The sequence below is a fragment of the Lissotriton helveticus genome, chromosome 8 (assembly GCF_964261635.1).
Source record: "Lissotriton helveticus chromosome 8, aLisHel1.1, whole genome shotgun sequence".
Lineage (NCBI taxonomy): Eukaryota > Metazoa > Chordata > Amphibia > Caudata > Salamandridae > Lissotriton > Lissotriton helveticus.
Window position 1 is genome coordinate 690,426,877 of NC_136069.1, and position 15,287 is coordinate 690,442,163.

The window sequence follows — 15,287 nt, forward strand, 5'->3', positions numbered from 1 at the left end:
GCCTAAGGCAAGCCCGTTTGCGCCCGTCCGCGCCAGGAAGTCGTCTCTCGCCAGGAACGCTGGACAAATGCCAGGTGACTTCCGTGGGTATGGGCGAGATACTCTCTTATCTTTAAACTCCGGGGCACAGAAATGCGGCAAGCTCACTTCACATATGGGGGAAACTTGCTTGAAATGCCATACGTGCAGTTTTAGCACACCTACCCCTGAACTGGCTAGTGTAGTAGGGGATAGAACCCATCCAGTACGGCTTAAAATATATCAACTTAACGTGAGGTCTTTGGTCAAGCACCATATGGAAGTTCATGATTTTATTTCGGAGGAGCTCCCGGATATTCTCTTCTTATGCGAAACTTGGCTTAAGGACGATATGATAGCTATGCCTAACCTTACCCTTCCCGTGGGATACTCAATCAGGGACTCTAGGGGGGGGCATTGCGATAATCTATAAATCGCAGTATCCTTGTTCCTTTATCAAAGAGAATATCAGAGACTGTGAATGTGCCCGTTTAAGGGTGGACATAAGTGCGCATTTCACTCTCTCTGGACAGTATATCTACCGTCCACCAGGACCGGCGGCCAAGTTCATTGAGGCATTGTTGGATGCGACGTGTGAACTGGTAGTGGGTTCCGCCAACTTTACAGTTTTGGGGGACCTTAACCTCACTTTTGACATGTTGCAGGATAGTGCCATCAGTACCTTGTTAGCAGATTTAGGGGCGCTGCAGATGGAGCAATTAGTGTCGGAGGCTACGCACATAGCTGGTCATATATTATATCCGGTATTTTCTAATATCTCTGCTCTGACTATTGCTGTGCCTAAGCCCATGGGATGGACTGACCACTTCCTGATCGAAATAGGGTTATCCATCCCAGACGCTTATAAACCTTACACTGATAAGAGGGTCCTAAGACGCCCATGGCATAAACTCAGACTAGAAGATTTCCACGCTTCCCTCAAGGCTAATCCTTTAGGAGAGAAGACCCACCCTGGGGAGGCATATGCCGAGTTATGCGACCAAATTCTAAAGGGACTTGATTCCCTGATTCCTGCACAATGGACCAAGGGGCCTACGTCCAGCTCGAGCACCTGGTATAATGATTCTCTGAGAACGCTCAGGAAAGCTTGTAAGAAAGCGGAGCGAGTCAGGAGAAGGGAATATTTGGATGGAGAGAAACTAATCTATCTGTCAAAAGTTAAGATTCATCATAAAGCCTTCTGCGCAGCGCGCGCGGCTTTTTATGCGAATGAGATTAAGGAGAGTCCCAACCCGACCAAATGTATTTTACATTTTTTTAAAGAGCTTAGGAGCAACAGAGTGGCTCGATCGTGTGTTACCTCCGCACAACATTGTGAAGAACTTGCGACGTTTTTCGTGGAAAAAGTGCAAAAGATTTCCCAATCCTTTCCACTCGTGGCCCCCCATACTATCCATACGCCTGTTAGGGCGGCCCTCTGCCCTACGTTATCAGCTATATCAGAGATTTCGGAGACGGAACTCACTAGACTGGGGGGCAGAATTAAATTGGGCTCCCCTTCTGACACACTCAGGCCACCCCAATTTTTAGAATCACTCTCGCTGCTTCGGCAGCCGCTATGCCATATACTGAATCGGTCCTTCGCTACGGCTATAGTCCCAGTTGCTTGGAAGGAGGCCTATGTGTCTCCTATCATCAAGAAAACTACGTTAGATGCTTCAAAGCCCGAGAATTTTAGACCAATCTCACTTCTTCCTTGGGCGGCTAAGATTGCTGAAGCCCACGTGAACAACATCCTATCACGTTTCTTGAGTACTCATAACATCCTGGACCCGTCACAGAACGGTTTCCCGCTGGGACACAGCACGGAAACGGCCCTGCTTGCCACCACGGAACATCTGCGGAATGTTCTGGACACCGGTCAAAGTGCAGCGCTCATTCTACTAGATCTGAGCGCTGCCTTCGACACGGTCTCACATCGTATCCTCCTTCATCGTCTGGAGGCAGCAGGGGTCATTGGCACCGCCCTGGACTGGTTTAGATCCTTCTTAGCGGAGAGATCCTTCCGTGTGTCAGCCCCACCGTTCCTTTCTCAACCCCATTCTATTGGCCAGGGGGTACCGCAAGGCTCAGCTCTGACCCCGGCGCTGTTCAACCTTTATGTACAGCCTCTGGCTGCCATCGCGAAAAGTTGGGACCTTACGATGGTGTCTTACGCGGATGATATCCAGCTGGTCATCACCTTAGCTGAGGGGCCATCAGTAGTGGCATTCAGATTCAGAGAGGGCATGACAGCAGTGGCTCAATGGATGACTGAAAACCACTTGTAACTTAACAACAGCAAAACTGAAGTTCTGCTGGTGGGAAAGAAGGCTGCCTTGTGGAATGAACATTGGTGGCCTATGCCCCTTGGTCCTATGTCTACGCCTAAGGCAGTTGTAAAGAACTTTGGGGTCTGGATGGATGACACGCTGACTTTCCAGACCCATACCAAGAGAGTTGCTGCTACCTGTACAGGATTACTGAGAGGTCTTAAACCCCTTCTGAAATTCTTTGACCCGATAGTACGTCAGCTAATTGTTCAGTCCACCATCCTGACCCGCCTAGATTATGCCAGCTCTCTGCTTTTAGGGGCCAACAAAGCAGAAATCAGGCGGCTGCAACAGGTTCAAAATTCTGCAGCCAGTGTTTTGGTAGGTCTCCCCCGTCAATGTCCGGCAGTGGCTACTATTCAAGGGTTGCACTGGCTTCCGATTTCTAAACGGATCCAGTTTAAAGCACTTTGTTTATCGTTTAGGATTATTAACACTAGCAGCCCAGCACTTCTGGGCGACCTTTTGACCCCGTATGTGCCTCCCCGACAGTTGCGATCACTAGGTCAGCAACTGGTGACTGTCCCGCGGTTTAAACGTAGTAGGGGGGAGGGCATTCATTTCGCTATCTGGCTGCCAAGCTATGGAATTCTCTACCGATATCTATCCGCAATATGGAGAACTTGCTTGCATTTCGGAAAGCGATTAAAACCTTCCTCTTTATTAACACATAACACTTAACACTTTTTAAGGCACGCAACACCTTTATAATAATTAGCTCTGTTGGCCAGCATAGTACCCTTAATTCTATGTAGCAAAACATAATGTGGTTTCTTCACCCTGTAAATCAATTACATAGATTGGTCTTGAGCCATCTGGAACATGTAAATCTGTCCAGCAGTTATCTTGGCATGAAGGCTATTGGCAAGGTGCATACAAAATAACATGATAACCCTAAAAAAATGCAGCCCTTTTCTTTCAGCCCAAGAATGGAAGAAGATTTTTGTCCAGTCTGGACTAAACCTTTTACTTCTGTTCTAATTTTGGGAACTAAAGTGAGTTGAGTTGAGTATAGACTCTCAGTTTCTTATTGGTGGAGCTGGTTCATGATGCTGCTGTAAGGTACTCCGGCCAAGAAAACAGAGACTAAGATAGAATAGCCACTCCATTTTGTGATATTTTATTTTTTCTGCCACTGAAAGCTGATTTACTTACTCTCACCCCCGCAAGAAGCTGTTATTTGCTCTCTCTCTATTGTCAGACATGAGGGCCTAGAATACAACAACTCTCACTCTAAAATGGTAAATGCCTCCTGATTTACAAGAAGAGGCAGCCCCAAGCCTGAGGATGATGGCAGTCTAATTTCAGCCTTGCAAGATTGTGTCTTCGAACTTGCCACTACCAATGGTTCTGGAGTGAAATGGTAATCAGCAGTAGAGTTGACCAGCTGTAGAATAGAAGAAAGAGATGGCAACGAAACTAGAAGCACTGCTAGTTGAAATTCTGATCTAAAAATGCCTGGTAATAAAAGTATATGTCTGACCCCAGCTGAATTTAGTAGGTAAGTAAAAAAGTAGCACAGTGGCACTGAAAAGGCAAAGAGGACCATTTGGAACGAAAGACTTGGAAATCTGGAAGAGTGAGAGAGTACACGCTAAGGGGTAGGCAAGGAGAAGAACATAAAGCAGTGGTGAGCAGGCGGATGCATGATGAGCTGGAGAGGTTCTGACCTGCAACGAAACACTATGGAACACTGACAGTTGGAGTTTAACTCTTTTTTAAGTGTAATGATATTTCAGCATGTTCAAGTGATCAGATTTTTCTTAAAGGCATTTCCTGTATTCCGTTTACTGACAAGAAGGCATGTGCAAGTCAACAGCTAATTCTGTGTTTGGTTGCTGATGTAGGCTCTTGGATGAAGGTAATCATTCCATGATTAAATGTTGCCACTCGGAGGCCACAATCTCTGTGAGGCATTAAGAATGTGGGAACAGAGCCTGGTTGCAACCTTCCTCCAGATGAAACCTTATTTTGGTGTCATATTTAGCGCTGAAGGTTCAGTCCACAGGGTCAAGACTGATTTGCATATGGCTGGGTTCGAACTGGAATGGCATGGTGAGCAAAAAAACGATGGATTTAGGCCCAAATCTATGTACTGGGGTGTATGTAGGACATTGTTCTGCATTCTGTCCATCACCTGTTGTTTTTGCTTTTGTCACCCCGAGTGGGACGGGTATGCTCAGACGTGAATCCTGAGCTCTCAATGCCACTGGAATCAAGCTATCCAGGCTGATGAGGGCTGAAAGCCCGAAACTGGTCCTTAGATGCTTGTTTCCAGTCCAGGGAGGACCTGGCTTGGCAGTTCGGGCTGGACTGTTCCCAAGGGGTTACAGGGTCAAGACTGATTTGCATATGGCTGGGTTCAAACTGGAATGGCATGGTGAGCAAAAAAACGATGGATTTAGGCCCAGATCTCTGTACTGGGATGAATGTAGGACATTGTTCTGCATTCTGTCCATTACCTGTGGTTTTTGCTTTTCTCACCCCGAGTGGGACGGGTTTGCTCAGACGTGAGTCCTGTGCTCTCCATGCCACTGGAATCAAGCTATCCAGGCTGATGAGGACTGAAAGCCCGAAACCGGTCCTTGGGTGCTTGTTTCCAGTCCAGGGAGTGTGAGAAGTTGGCCTGGTAGGGGATGTTTCCAATTCTGGAACCACCTACTACCTGACCAAACAATCCCCTTATGGTGTCTGGTTGTAAGTCAACCTTATTAGACAAGCTATCCTAGGGGTAGCATGGACTAAGCAGCCTAAAGGCTTAACTTAAGAGGTCGTGTTAAGCGAGCTGTTTTACCACATACAATCCTGTAATACCAAATGAAAGGACACCACACAAGTATATATTATAAAAATATATGTGTTTATTACTAAAAACAATCCCCAGTATTCTTTATGAATAAAGGGGCACAAGCGTTAAATCAAAAGCACTGTTTAAACATACAAGTTGCACAATTATGGATGAGGGCGGGGGGCCACTCAAACCATATACTAAACAAGTGGTATAAGAGAGGCCACTCGAACAGTGGTTAGGCCTAGGGCCTAGGGAATCGCTGGGAGCAGTCAGGACAAGCAATGCTGAAGTCGGGAATGGCCCTCGGGATTCGGGAGATGTGCGGAAAGCGCACGCATGCACCAATGTTAACCAATGGTGCGTAAAAGTCAAATAGTTAAAGTTTAAGGACACTTCCGCTGAACCTAGAGGAACAAAACTTAACACACAGACCCTAGAGGTGTGCACCAGTGTGGGAACACCGGCGGAGCAAAGTTACCTCACCCACAGGAAGTGGGTGCACAGGGTCGAAGTGGCGTCGGGTTTTGACACGCAGGCTCTTGGTGCTTGAAGCTGAAAGGGCTGCAGGCAGGGTGAAGACGAAGTGTCCGGTGGAGTCCAAGGGTGGACTCAAGTTGTAGAGTACCTGAAAGCAGAGGGGACAGAGTCTGGGTCACTCAGCAGTGACCAGGGTGGAACCAGGACGGAACCAGGCAATGTCGGGCGCAATCAGGTGGTCGTCGAGGCGCTTCTCTTCGCTGTCACGTGGGCTCTGGGGCATCTGCGACGTCCAGGAGCAGGTCACGATCTGTCCCACGCAGGCTCTCACCGTCGGTGCAGTCGGCTTCCGGTTTGGAGCAAACAAGCCTTGGTAAGAGCAATCCACGCGGGATTGGAAGATGGCGTCTCACTCGGACCAGGAAGGTCAGAGTCGGGGCTCCCTTTCAGGGGAGCTGGTGTGGATCTGGAGCAACCAGAATCACGAGTCTTCTTTTGTAGTTCGTCGGCACAGGGACCACAAGCCAGCTGGCAAGTGACCGGGCCAACGCGTTGAGCCAAATCGTGCCAAAGGGCCCCACGCAGCACTCGTCGAGTGTGGAGGGCTGAACTTCGGCTCAGGAGTAGCTCAGGGTGGGGGCTTCTCAAACCCCGGTGTACAGCTTCGAGGGTCACTCGTGGGCTGCACGGTCAGCGTCTCGTGGTCACTTCAAGATGGCGTGCCCCACGCTTCCGGTCGCCTCCACGGGTCTCAGCTTTGCAGGGACTGTGGATCGGGCTGTTAGAAGCTGGGCAGGCTTGATCTCGTCGATCTCAGTCGCTCGAGTTCCGGCGGGAACTGCAACTAAGTAGATGTCGAGGGCTGGATGGTGCCTGCTGCTGCAGGGTGGTCACTCCTTGACCACAAGGGAGATTCTTCGGGCTTCCACGTTGAGATGGAGGGCGAAGGGTCCAGAATATCGTTTCAAATGTTTCTTCCAGGAAATCTGATGTGCATTGGCACTGCTCCCACTCTTATTCGAATCTGGTGGGCGTGATTACCTGCTAGGTCCCCTCCTATGGGTGGGACCCAGGAAGTGGGTGGATACACCCCCTTCCTTTGATCCAGGCCGCCCTGGCACGAGGGCTGGAGTGCCCCAGAACCGGTTTGGCCGGATTATGCAAGGGGCAGCCTTGTGCGCCCCAGGCAGTGTCTGGTTTCTTTCAAACCTCCCTGCTACAATACACTATCTCCTGTCTGGAGGGCGGTGACACCCTCCTGTGACAGGAAACCCTTTGTCCAGGACCCCCTTGACTGGGTTTCGGTCAGCTCCAGGGGTCCAGACATTTGTCTGTGGCAGAGGCATCCATTTTGTGGATCTTAAGGTCTTTGGAGAAATCAACCGCATTAAAGTAAAGTAACATGTCTTACCCCTCTAGAGGGGTGGAATGCCATCCCCGTCGCCAGAACTGGCGAGGGGATGGTATTCCAAAGCGTATGACACCTTACACGACATGTTTTGATAAAGCCAAACCAAAGTTGCTAAATAACCGCGAGGATTATAAGGCACTTAATAGTATATGGTATGGCATTATCCTGAAACAGCTTAGGGATTTGTTCCCGACGGCTGCAGACAGGCTCAGCTCATGCTAGAGCTCCATCTCACATAAAACCACGCACTCAGCCTCCAGGATTGATGAGGCCTTTCTATAGGAGTGGCTCACAGGTTTACATGTGTCCAGATATAGGTTTAGACATAGGTATACTATATCTAAGCAAGGGGTGTGTACACCACCTTACCCCAGCTGAGTGATCAGCCAGTTGTGTCAATTTAAGAACCAGCCAGGGGTGGCAAAAGATATGCTGCAGCCCCTGGTAGGCCTTAGTGGCTCCTGTGCCCTGTGCACCTATAGTGCATTCTACAGGGGCTGACAAGGAGTCCATTTCCAATTGGTATGTACCTAGGGTACATGGAATCCATTTTACAGAGAGAGCAGATGGCCTGGGGCCCTGATTAGCAGGGAACCAGGTCAACTAAGTCAAAAAACCAGCTAAACACAGGCAAAAAATCTGGGGTAACCATAGTCAGGTAGCCACCTTCCTACATAACCCCCCCCCAAACGAAAGGAGATAAGGCTATCCTTGGCCAGGTAAGCCTATATTGCCTGAGTGGCCATATAAGGAAGTACCTGCACTAGCATGGGTACCCCCTGTCTCATGGTCCACTAAGCAGTCCCTCACCCTTTGGGTATTAGAGGGTCTCCACCATAGGGAATCACTACCTTGGGTGTGTTTATGCAAAGTTAAAGGCTGGTTTGGATATGGAGTATTGAAGCGAGGCTCTACTAATTTAGGGCTTAGCTTCCTCCAATTATCTTCCACCATGTGTGCCTTTCTCTCTTTAACTGAGTTGCACTGTGCTCTCAGGGTCAACCTCTGGCTACCTAAAGCTGGAGGCTGGGTCCCTCTGTTTGGCTTGCTGGAGGGACAGTTCAGGTTTGGGCCCCTTGGGTCCCAGGTTTGGCTGTGCCCAACAGAATCCATCTGTGGGAGGTCCCTAACTGTTTTTAAGGGGGCTCCCTCAGGAGTTTTTAAAGTTTTCACCTTACTAGGGCTACTAGTTTTGGTGCACCTAATCTTTTGATGGGGGTGCTTTATTTGACAGGGGGCCCTCTGGATCTCACTGTCCTTCTTGTCCTCTGCAGCCCTGGGCTGGCTAAGGCAAGGTAGAGAGGGGCAGGTTACCTGCTCCAGACTGGGTCCCACCTGAGAAGGGTCCACTGACATCAGAGGTTCTGTCAGGCTAGGCCCAACCACCTCTGGGGCAGTTCCTTCATCAGGGGTAAGATCAGTTCCCTGAGGAGGCTGATCCTGTCCTAAAGTCTGGTGAGGGGGAGATTTCTCTTCCTCCTCCATGCTCTCAGTTTGTGTGGAGTTATCCATCATTTCAGGTTTCACAACACACGTGTCAGTTTGAGTTTGGGCTGTGGCCATCACAGCCCCACCAACCTTTTCAGGAGGAGACTCAGTTTGGGTTTCTGCTGTTATCATAACAGCTTTGCTATTCTGTTCAGGAAGAGCTTTTGCTAAAGATGGGGCAGGGAGTATCTCCGCCCTACCAACCTTTTCAGGAAGGACATCTTGAATTGGGGCTGTAGCCATTACAGCCCCACTAACCTTTCCATTGGAATTTACCATTCTAGAATGGATTTCCTGTTCAACCCCAGCCCAGGCTGAGATTTCTAAATCATTACCCAGTAGACAGTCTACAGGCAAGTTTGGGGACACTGCCACTCTCTTTGGGCCAGTGACACCTCCCCAGCTGAGACTTACTACTGCCATGGGATGATTTGTTTGGATGCCATCAATGTTTATTACCTGGTATGTGGCACCAGGTAAAAGTTGCTTAGAGGGGACTATGCCATCAGCCACCATGGTGATGCTAGCCCCTGTGTCTCTAAAAGCTTCAACTCTTAAACCATTGATGATGGGTTCTTGTCTATACTTGCTCAAAGTATTTGGGCAAGCAGAGAAGTTGGCAAACCCCATGCCAGCCTCATAAACAAGATCATTGGGTGATGGGGACCTGGATAGGCCAGGGTCCACCTGATTTCCAAAAGTAAACCCACCCAGATTCCTGGGTGTGCTTCCACTTCCTGGGGGATTACTGCTGACAGTAACAGGAGGTGTTGAAGCTGGCTTTGGAGGTATATTTTCTTTATTGTTATTCTTGGGACAACAGCTGTCTGTTTTGTAATGCCCCACCTGTTTACAGGGATAACAATAGGGTTTTTTCTCAGTTGAAGAAGTGTCTTGGGACCCACCCCCATCCTTGGAGTTTTGGGGCCCTGGGGAAGTCTTTTCTTTATTTTTATCCCCACCCTTATCTTGAGGCTTGGTAGACTCCTTCTTCTGGTTACTGTCCTGATTCTTAGGCCTTATCCTGGTTCTGACCCATTTGTCTGCCTTCTTTCCCAATTCTTGGGGAGAGGTCAGATCAGAGTCTACCAGGTGCTGGTGTAAGAGCTGGTTCTGACAATTACTTAGGATCTGCTCCCTCATAATCAAATTATACAATCCTGTAAAGTCATGTACTTTGCTGCCATGTAGCCAACCCTCCAGAGCCTTAGTAGCACAATCTACAAAATCAGTCCAATCCTGAGTCTGTGTCTTCTGGGTATCTCTGAACTTCAACCTGTACTGTTCAGTGGTTAAGCCAAACCCATCTATCAGAACACTCTTCAGGACTTTGTAATTGTTTGCATCCTCATGTCTAACAGTGAGGAGCTTGTCTCTCCCTTTCTCTGAAAAGGAGTACCATAAGATTGCTGCCCACTGTTCCTCAGGAACCTGCTGTACCATGCAGGCTCTCTCAAGAGCAGTCATCCATTTGTGGATGTCATCCCCTTCTTTGAAGGGGGGCACAATCTTTGTCAGGTTTCTACTATCATAGGACCTGGGTTTCTCTTTAGGAATATTGCTGCCACCAGTGGCATCTAAGCCACACAATTTTTTCTCTCTTGCCAAGGCAAGTTTAGCTTGGGCCATGCTAAGTTTAGCTTGAGCCAAGGCTACCTCCTCCCTCTCTATTTGGAGTTGGACAGCCCTCATTCTGGCCCTATGCTCAGCTTTCTGAGAAGCACTCATGCCTCTCTCTGATTCTCTGGAGGCACTAGAAATATGAGAGTCCCCTGAGGGAGATCTCACTCTTCTGTTGCCTGGGAGAATCATCTGTTGGGTTCTGGGGAGGTGCTGGCCCTCTCCATTCCCCAGTAGGTCCAAGTTGGCCTGGCTAAGCCTACCAACTGGAACCTGGCTACCCTGATCCTGTACTCCTAAGTCCTCAACATCTGAGTCCTCATCCAAGTCATCATCATCCTCCTCTTCAAGGGGATCAACTGCAGGGGGGTTCCCTCCAGTTCCTGTATCTAGGGAAGCTGCTTTTGCCTTCTCTAAGTCATCCTGTTCTAGGATTTCTACCAGGATTAGGCAGGTGGGGCTTCTGCCCCTTTTTAACCCTCTTGCTTTGCACAAGGCAATCAAGTCTCTGCGGGTTAGTTTGTCATATCCAAAAGTTGCCTGGGTAGGGTCAACTGTCACAGGAGCAGACCCTGAGGCTTTTCCTGTGTCAGACATGGTTACTAGTGAGGTGTAAGTGGTGCACTTACCTACACTAAGTGTTTTCCTACTGGACCTTGCTAGTGAGTTGTAGTCAGGGGTGTGCTACTCCCTTCAACCTACAACTACTAAGTTCAGTAGAACTTAATATGCTAAGCTTTTGATTTTATATGTACCTAGAGGTACTTGATGTGATCTTTCAATTTGATATAAAGATTGCAATGGTAAAACATCATCATGAACTTTTTACTCTTTTAGACACCGATAAACCCGACCTTCTACTGCTAACAGAAACATGGTTCACTGAAGCTTCCCTCCCTTCCCTCTTGGCCACCCTTCCCTCCACTTATTATGCCATCCGCGCCGACCGTCCTGGTGGGAAAATAGGTGGAGGCGTTGCGCTTATCGCCCGCTCAGATTTCCAGTTTCAAGTCCTCCCTTCTCCCTCCCTGGTCGGAATCGACTATTTGGTGGTCCGCTCTTCCTCCCTTTCACCCCATCTAGCCATAGTGCTTGTCTACCGTCCTCCTCAACAAACTCCCTCTTTTCTCCCGGCCTTTCAAGATCTACTTGGCACCCTGGCGGTCAACTATGCCTCGGTTTTAGTCCTCGGGGACTTCAATTATTGGCCTTCGGACCCTAAGGAGTGCGTGTCATCTAAGGATTTCTCAGAAACTCTCCTTTCTCTCAATTTTGTTTCTTTTGTCCACTCCCCTACTCATATTCACGGGCACATCCTTGACCAGGTCTGGTCCCTTAACTGTACCCTCTCCACGCTGGTGATTGCCCCTTGCACTTGGTCCGATCACTTTATTATTTCGTTTTCCCTTAGTCTTTTAGTAGCTAAGACCCCTATGCACATCAAAAATTCCTGGGCCCGTAACTGGGGTAAGGTCAATGTACCTGATCTTTCGACCGCACTCCTGGCCTCTCTTCCCCAGCTATCCGGACTAGATTCCGCAGCCCAAGCTTCAGCCATTGATTCATGGCTCACGGAGGGAAGCGATTGTTTAGCTCCTCTCCGGCGTACCTCGATTAGGCGCCCTAAAGACGCCAATCGATGGTTCAACATCGAGCTGAAGGAACTGAAGCTCACTGTTCGTAGGGCTGAACGCAAGTGGAGACTGGATTACTCTTCGAACGACAGGACCCACTACGTTCACCTCCTGGGGACCTATAAGCGAAAAATCATTGAGGCCAAGAAAGCATATTTCTCGGCGAAAATCTTAGCGGCCGAGAATCAACCAAAGGAGATTTTTACCATCACTCATGATTTGGCGTTCTCGGACCGGACCACACTTAAGCCCCCCCCTTCCCAGAAACTATGCGATTCATTGAACTTGTACTTTGTCGATAAAATCACGACAATCAAATCCAATATCCCTCCGCCTTCTCCCTCTTTTGTTGACCCCCTCCTTCACTCGTCTCCTGCCACCTTCACTTCCTTTCCTCCACTTTCTGAAGAACTCCTTTTGTCCCTTCTCCCTAAAATTAAGTCCGGCTCTCCATCTGATATATGCCCGGCTCATATTCTACGGCAGATTTACACTGCCTGCCCGTCGCCCCCTCTGGGCTTCCTTAACGATTCACTAGCCCGAGGGGTTGTCACTCCTTCTTTAAAAGCCGCCTCTATCGTTCCCATATTGAAGAAGCCGGGAGCCGACCCTTCCGTGATGGCTAACTATCGCCCCATCTCCCTTCTCCCTTTTTTGGCGAAGGTGCTCGAGCGGCATGTGACATCTGCACTCAGCACCTTCGCCGAGGAGAATGGGAGGTTGGCCCCTTGTCAGGCGGGTTTTCGGCCAAGGCACTCAACCGAGTCAGTGGTGGTGTCAGTATCTGACTCCCTCAGAGAGGGTATGGACTCCGGTAGACCGCAGGCGCTGGTCCTTCTTGATTTGTCCGCCGCCTTTGACACGGTGGACCATTCCATCTTGCTTTCCCGTGTCAAGGCGGCGGGCGTAGGAGGATCAGCCCTCATCTGGCTCTCGTCCTTTCTGAGGGACCGGACCCAGGCGGTCCATCTTGGGGAGTTTTCAGCTACCCCCTGCCAGGTCCAGTGCGGTGTCCCCCAGGGTTCTTCTCTTTCTCCTTTACTCTTTAATCTTTACATCGCTCCGCTCATCTTTTCTCTACAGCACCTGGAGGTCTCGGTATTTAATTATGCCGATGACCTCCAGCTCATCTTTAATCTCTCTTCTAATTCTGATTCTATTTCTAATTTCCAATCTACTCTATCTTTTATCAGGGACTGGATGAATCTCAACCACCTGAAACTCAATCCCGATAAAACGGAACTTGTGGTGACGGGTGGTTGCTCCAGTCCCTGGAATTCACTTTTCTGGCCCCCCTCCTTTGGTTCCCCTCCCACTCCGGTTTCCTCTGTTAAGACTCTGGGTATCAAGCTCAACAACCAACTCACCATGCACTCCCAGATTGGTTCTGTGGTTTCTTCTTGCTTCCTTACTCTTCGCACCATTCGCTCTATTTCCCGTTTCTTTTCTTTCCCTGCACTCAAGCTAATTATGTCCGCACTGGTCCTGTCCCGCCTGGACTACGGGAACATTTTGTATAATGGTATCCCTCAGTACAGCCTTCGTAAATTGCAATTAGTGCAAAACCAGGCTGCCCGTCTTGCCTTTGGTCTCCCCAAATTCCATCACTCCTCCCCTCTCCTGAAAACCCTCCACTGGCTTCCGGTGCGGGAACGTGCCTTGTTTAAACTAGGCTGCGTGGTGTTCCAGGCCAGGATTGGCCTGGCCCCTCTATTCATATCATCGGCCATCAAGGCCTATGTCCCTGGCAGAGACCTCCGATCCTCAGCCCAACTCCTCTTAGTTGTGCCCCGCTTCCGGAAAAAGAAACAGGGTGGCTCGAAATTTTCCTTTCTTGCCCCCTTGTTTTGGAACTCTCTCCCTTTCTACCTCAGGTCCCTCACTGATTATTCCGCTTTCCGCAAAGCCTTGAAGACCTTTTTATTCCCTCAGACTCTTCCCTAGGTTTTGTCCAGTTCCAGCTGCTGCCTTAGCGACTGTCCCCGCCCTGTGGGCCGCCCTTGACTTTAGCGCCAAGAAACCGTTTAGGTGTATGTCGCGCTTAATAAATATTTTAAACTTAAACTTAAACTTAAAACAACAGCAAGCTCAAATCCGCACCGCTGCTCACCAATGTGAGAAGTTGGCCTGGTAGGGGATGTTTCCAATTCTGGAACCACCTACTACCTGACCAAACAATCCCCTTATGGTGTCTGGTTGTAAGTCAACCTTATTAGACAAGCTATCCTAGGGGTAGCATGGACTAAGCAGCCTAAAGGCTTAACTTAAGAGGTCGTGTTAAGCGAGCTGTTTTACCACATACAATCCTGTAATACCAAATGAAAGGACACCACACAAGTATATATTATAAAAATATATGTGTTTATTACTAAAAACAATCCCCAGTATTCTTTATGAATAAAGGGGCACAAGCGTTAAATCAAAAGCACTGTTTAAACATACAAGTTGCACAATTATGGATGAGGGCGGGGGGCCACTCAAACCATATACTAAACAAGTGGTATAAGAGAGGCCACTCGAACAGTGGTTAGGCCTAGGGCCTAGGGAATCGCTGGGAGCAGTCAGGACAAGCAATGCTGAAGTCGGGAATGGCCCTCGGGATTCGGGAGATGTGCGGAAAGCGCACGCATGCACCAATGTTAACCAATGGTGCGTAAAAGTCAAATAGTTAAAGTTTAAGGACACTTCCGCTGAACCTAGAGGAACAAAACTTAACACACAGACCCTAGAGGTGTGCACCAGTGTGGGAACACCGGCGGAGCAAAGTTACCTCACCCACAGGAAGTGGGTGCACAGGGTCGAAGTGGCGTCGGGTTTTGACACGCAGGCTCTTGGTGCTTGAAGCTGAAAGGGCTGCAGGCAGGGTGAAGACGAAGTGTCCGGTGGAGTCCAAGGGTGGACTCAAGTTGTAGAGTACCTGAAAGCAGAGGGGACAGAGTCTGGGTCACTCAGCAGTGACCAGGGTGGAACCAGGACGGAACCAGGCAATGTCGGGCGCAATCAGGTGGTCGTCGAGGCGCTTCTCTTCGCTGTCACGTGGGCTCTGGGGCATCTGCGATGTCCAGGAGCAGGTCACGATCTGTCCCACGCAGGCTCTCACCGTCGGTGCAGTCGGCTTCCGGTTTGGAGCAAACAAGCCTTGGTAAGAGCAATCCACGCGGGATTGGAAGATGGCGTCTCACTCGGACCAGGAAGGTCAGAGTCGGGGCTCCCTTTCAGGGGAGCTGGTGTGGATCTGGAGCAACCAGAATCACGAGTCTTCTTTTGTAGTTCGTCGGCACAGGGACCACAAGCCAGCTGGCAAGTGACCGGGCCAACGCATTGAGCCAAATCGTGCCAAAGGGCCCCACGCAGCACTCGTCGAGTGTGGAGGGCTGAACTTCGGCTCAGGAGTAGCTCAGGGTGGGGGCTTCTCAAACCCCGGTGTACAGCTTCGAGGGTCACTCGTGGGCTGCACGGTCAGCGTCTCGTGGTCACTTCAAGATGGCGTGCCCCACGCTTCCGGTCGCCTCCAC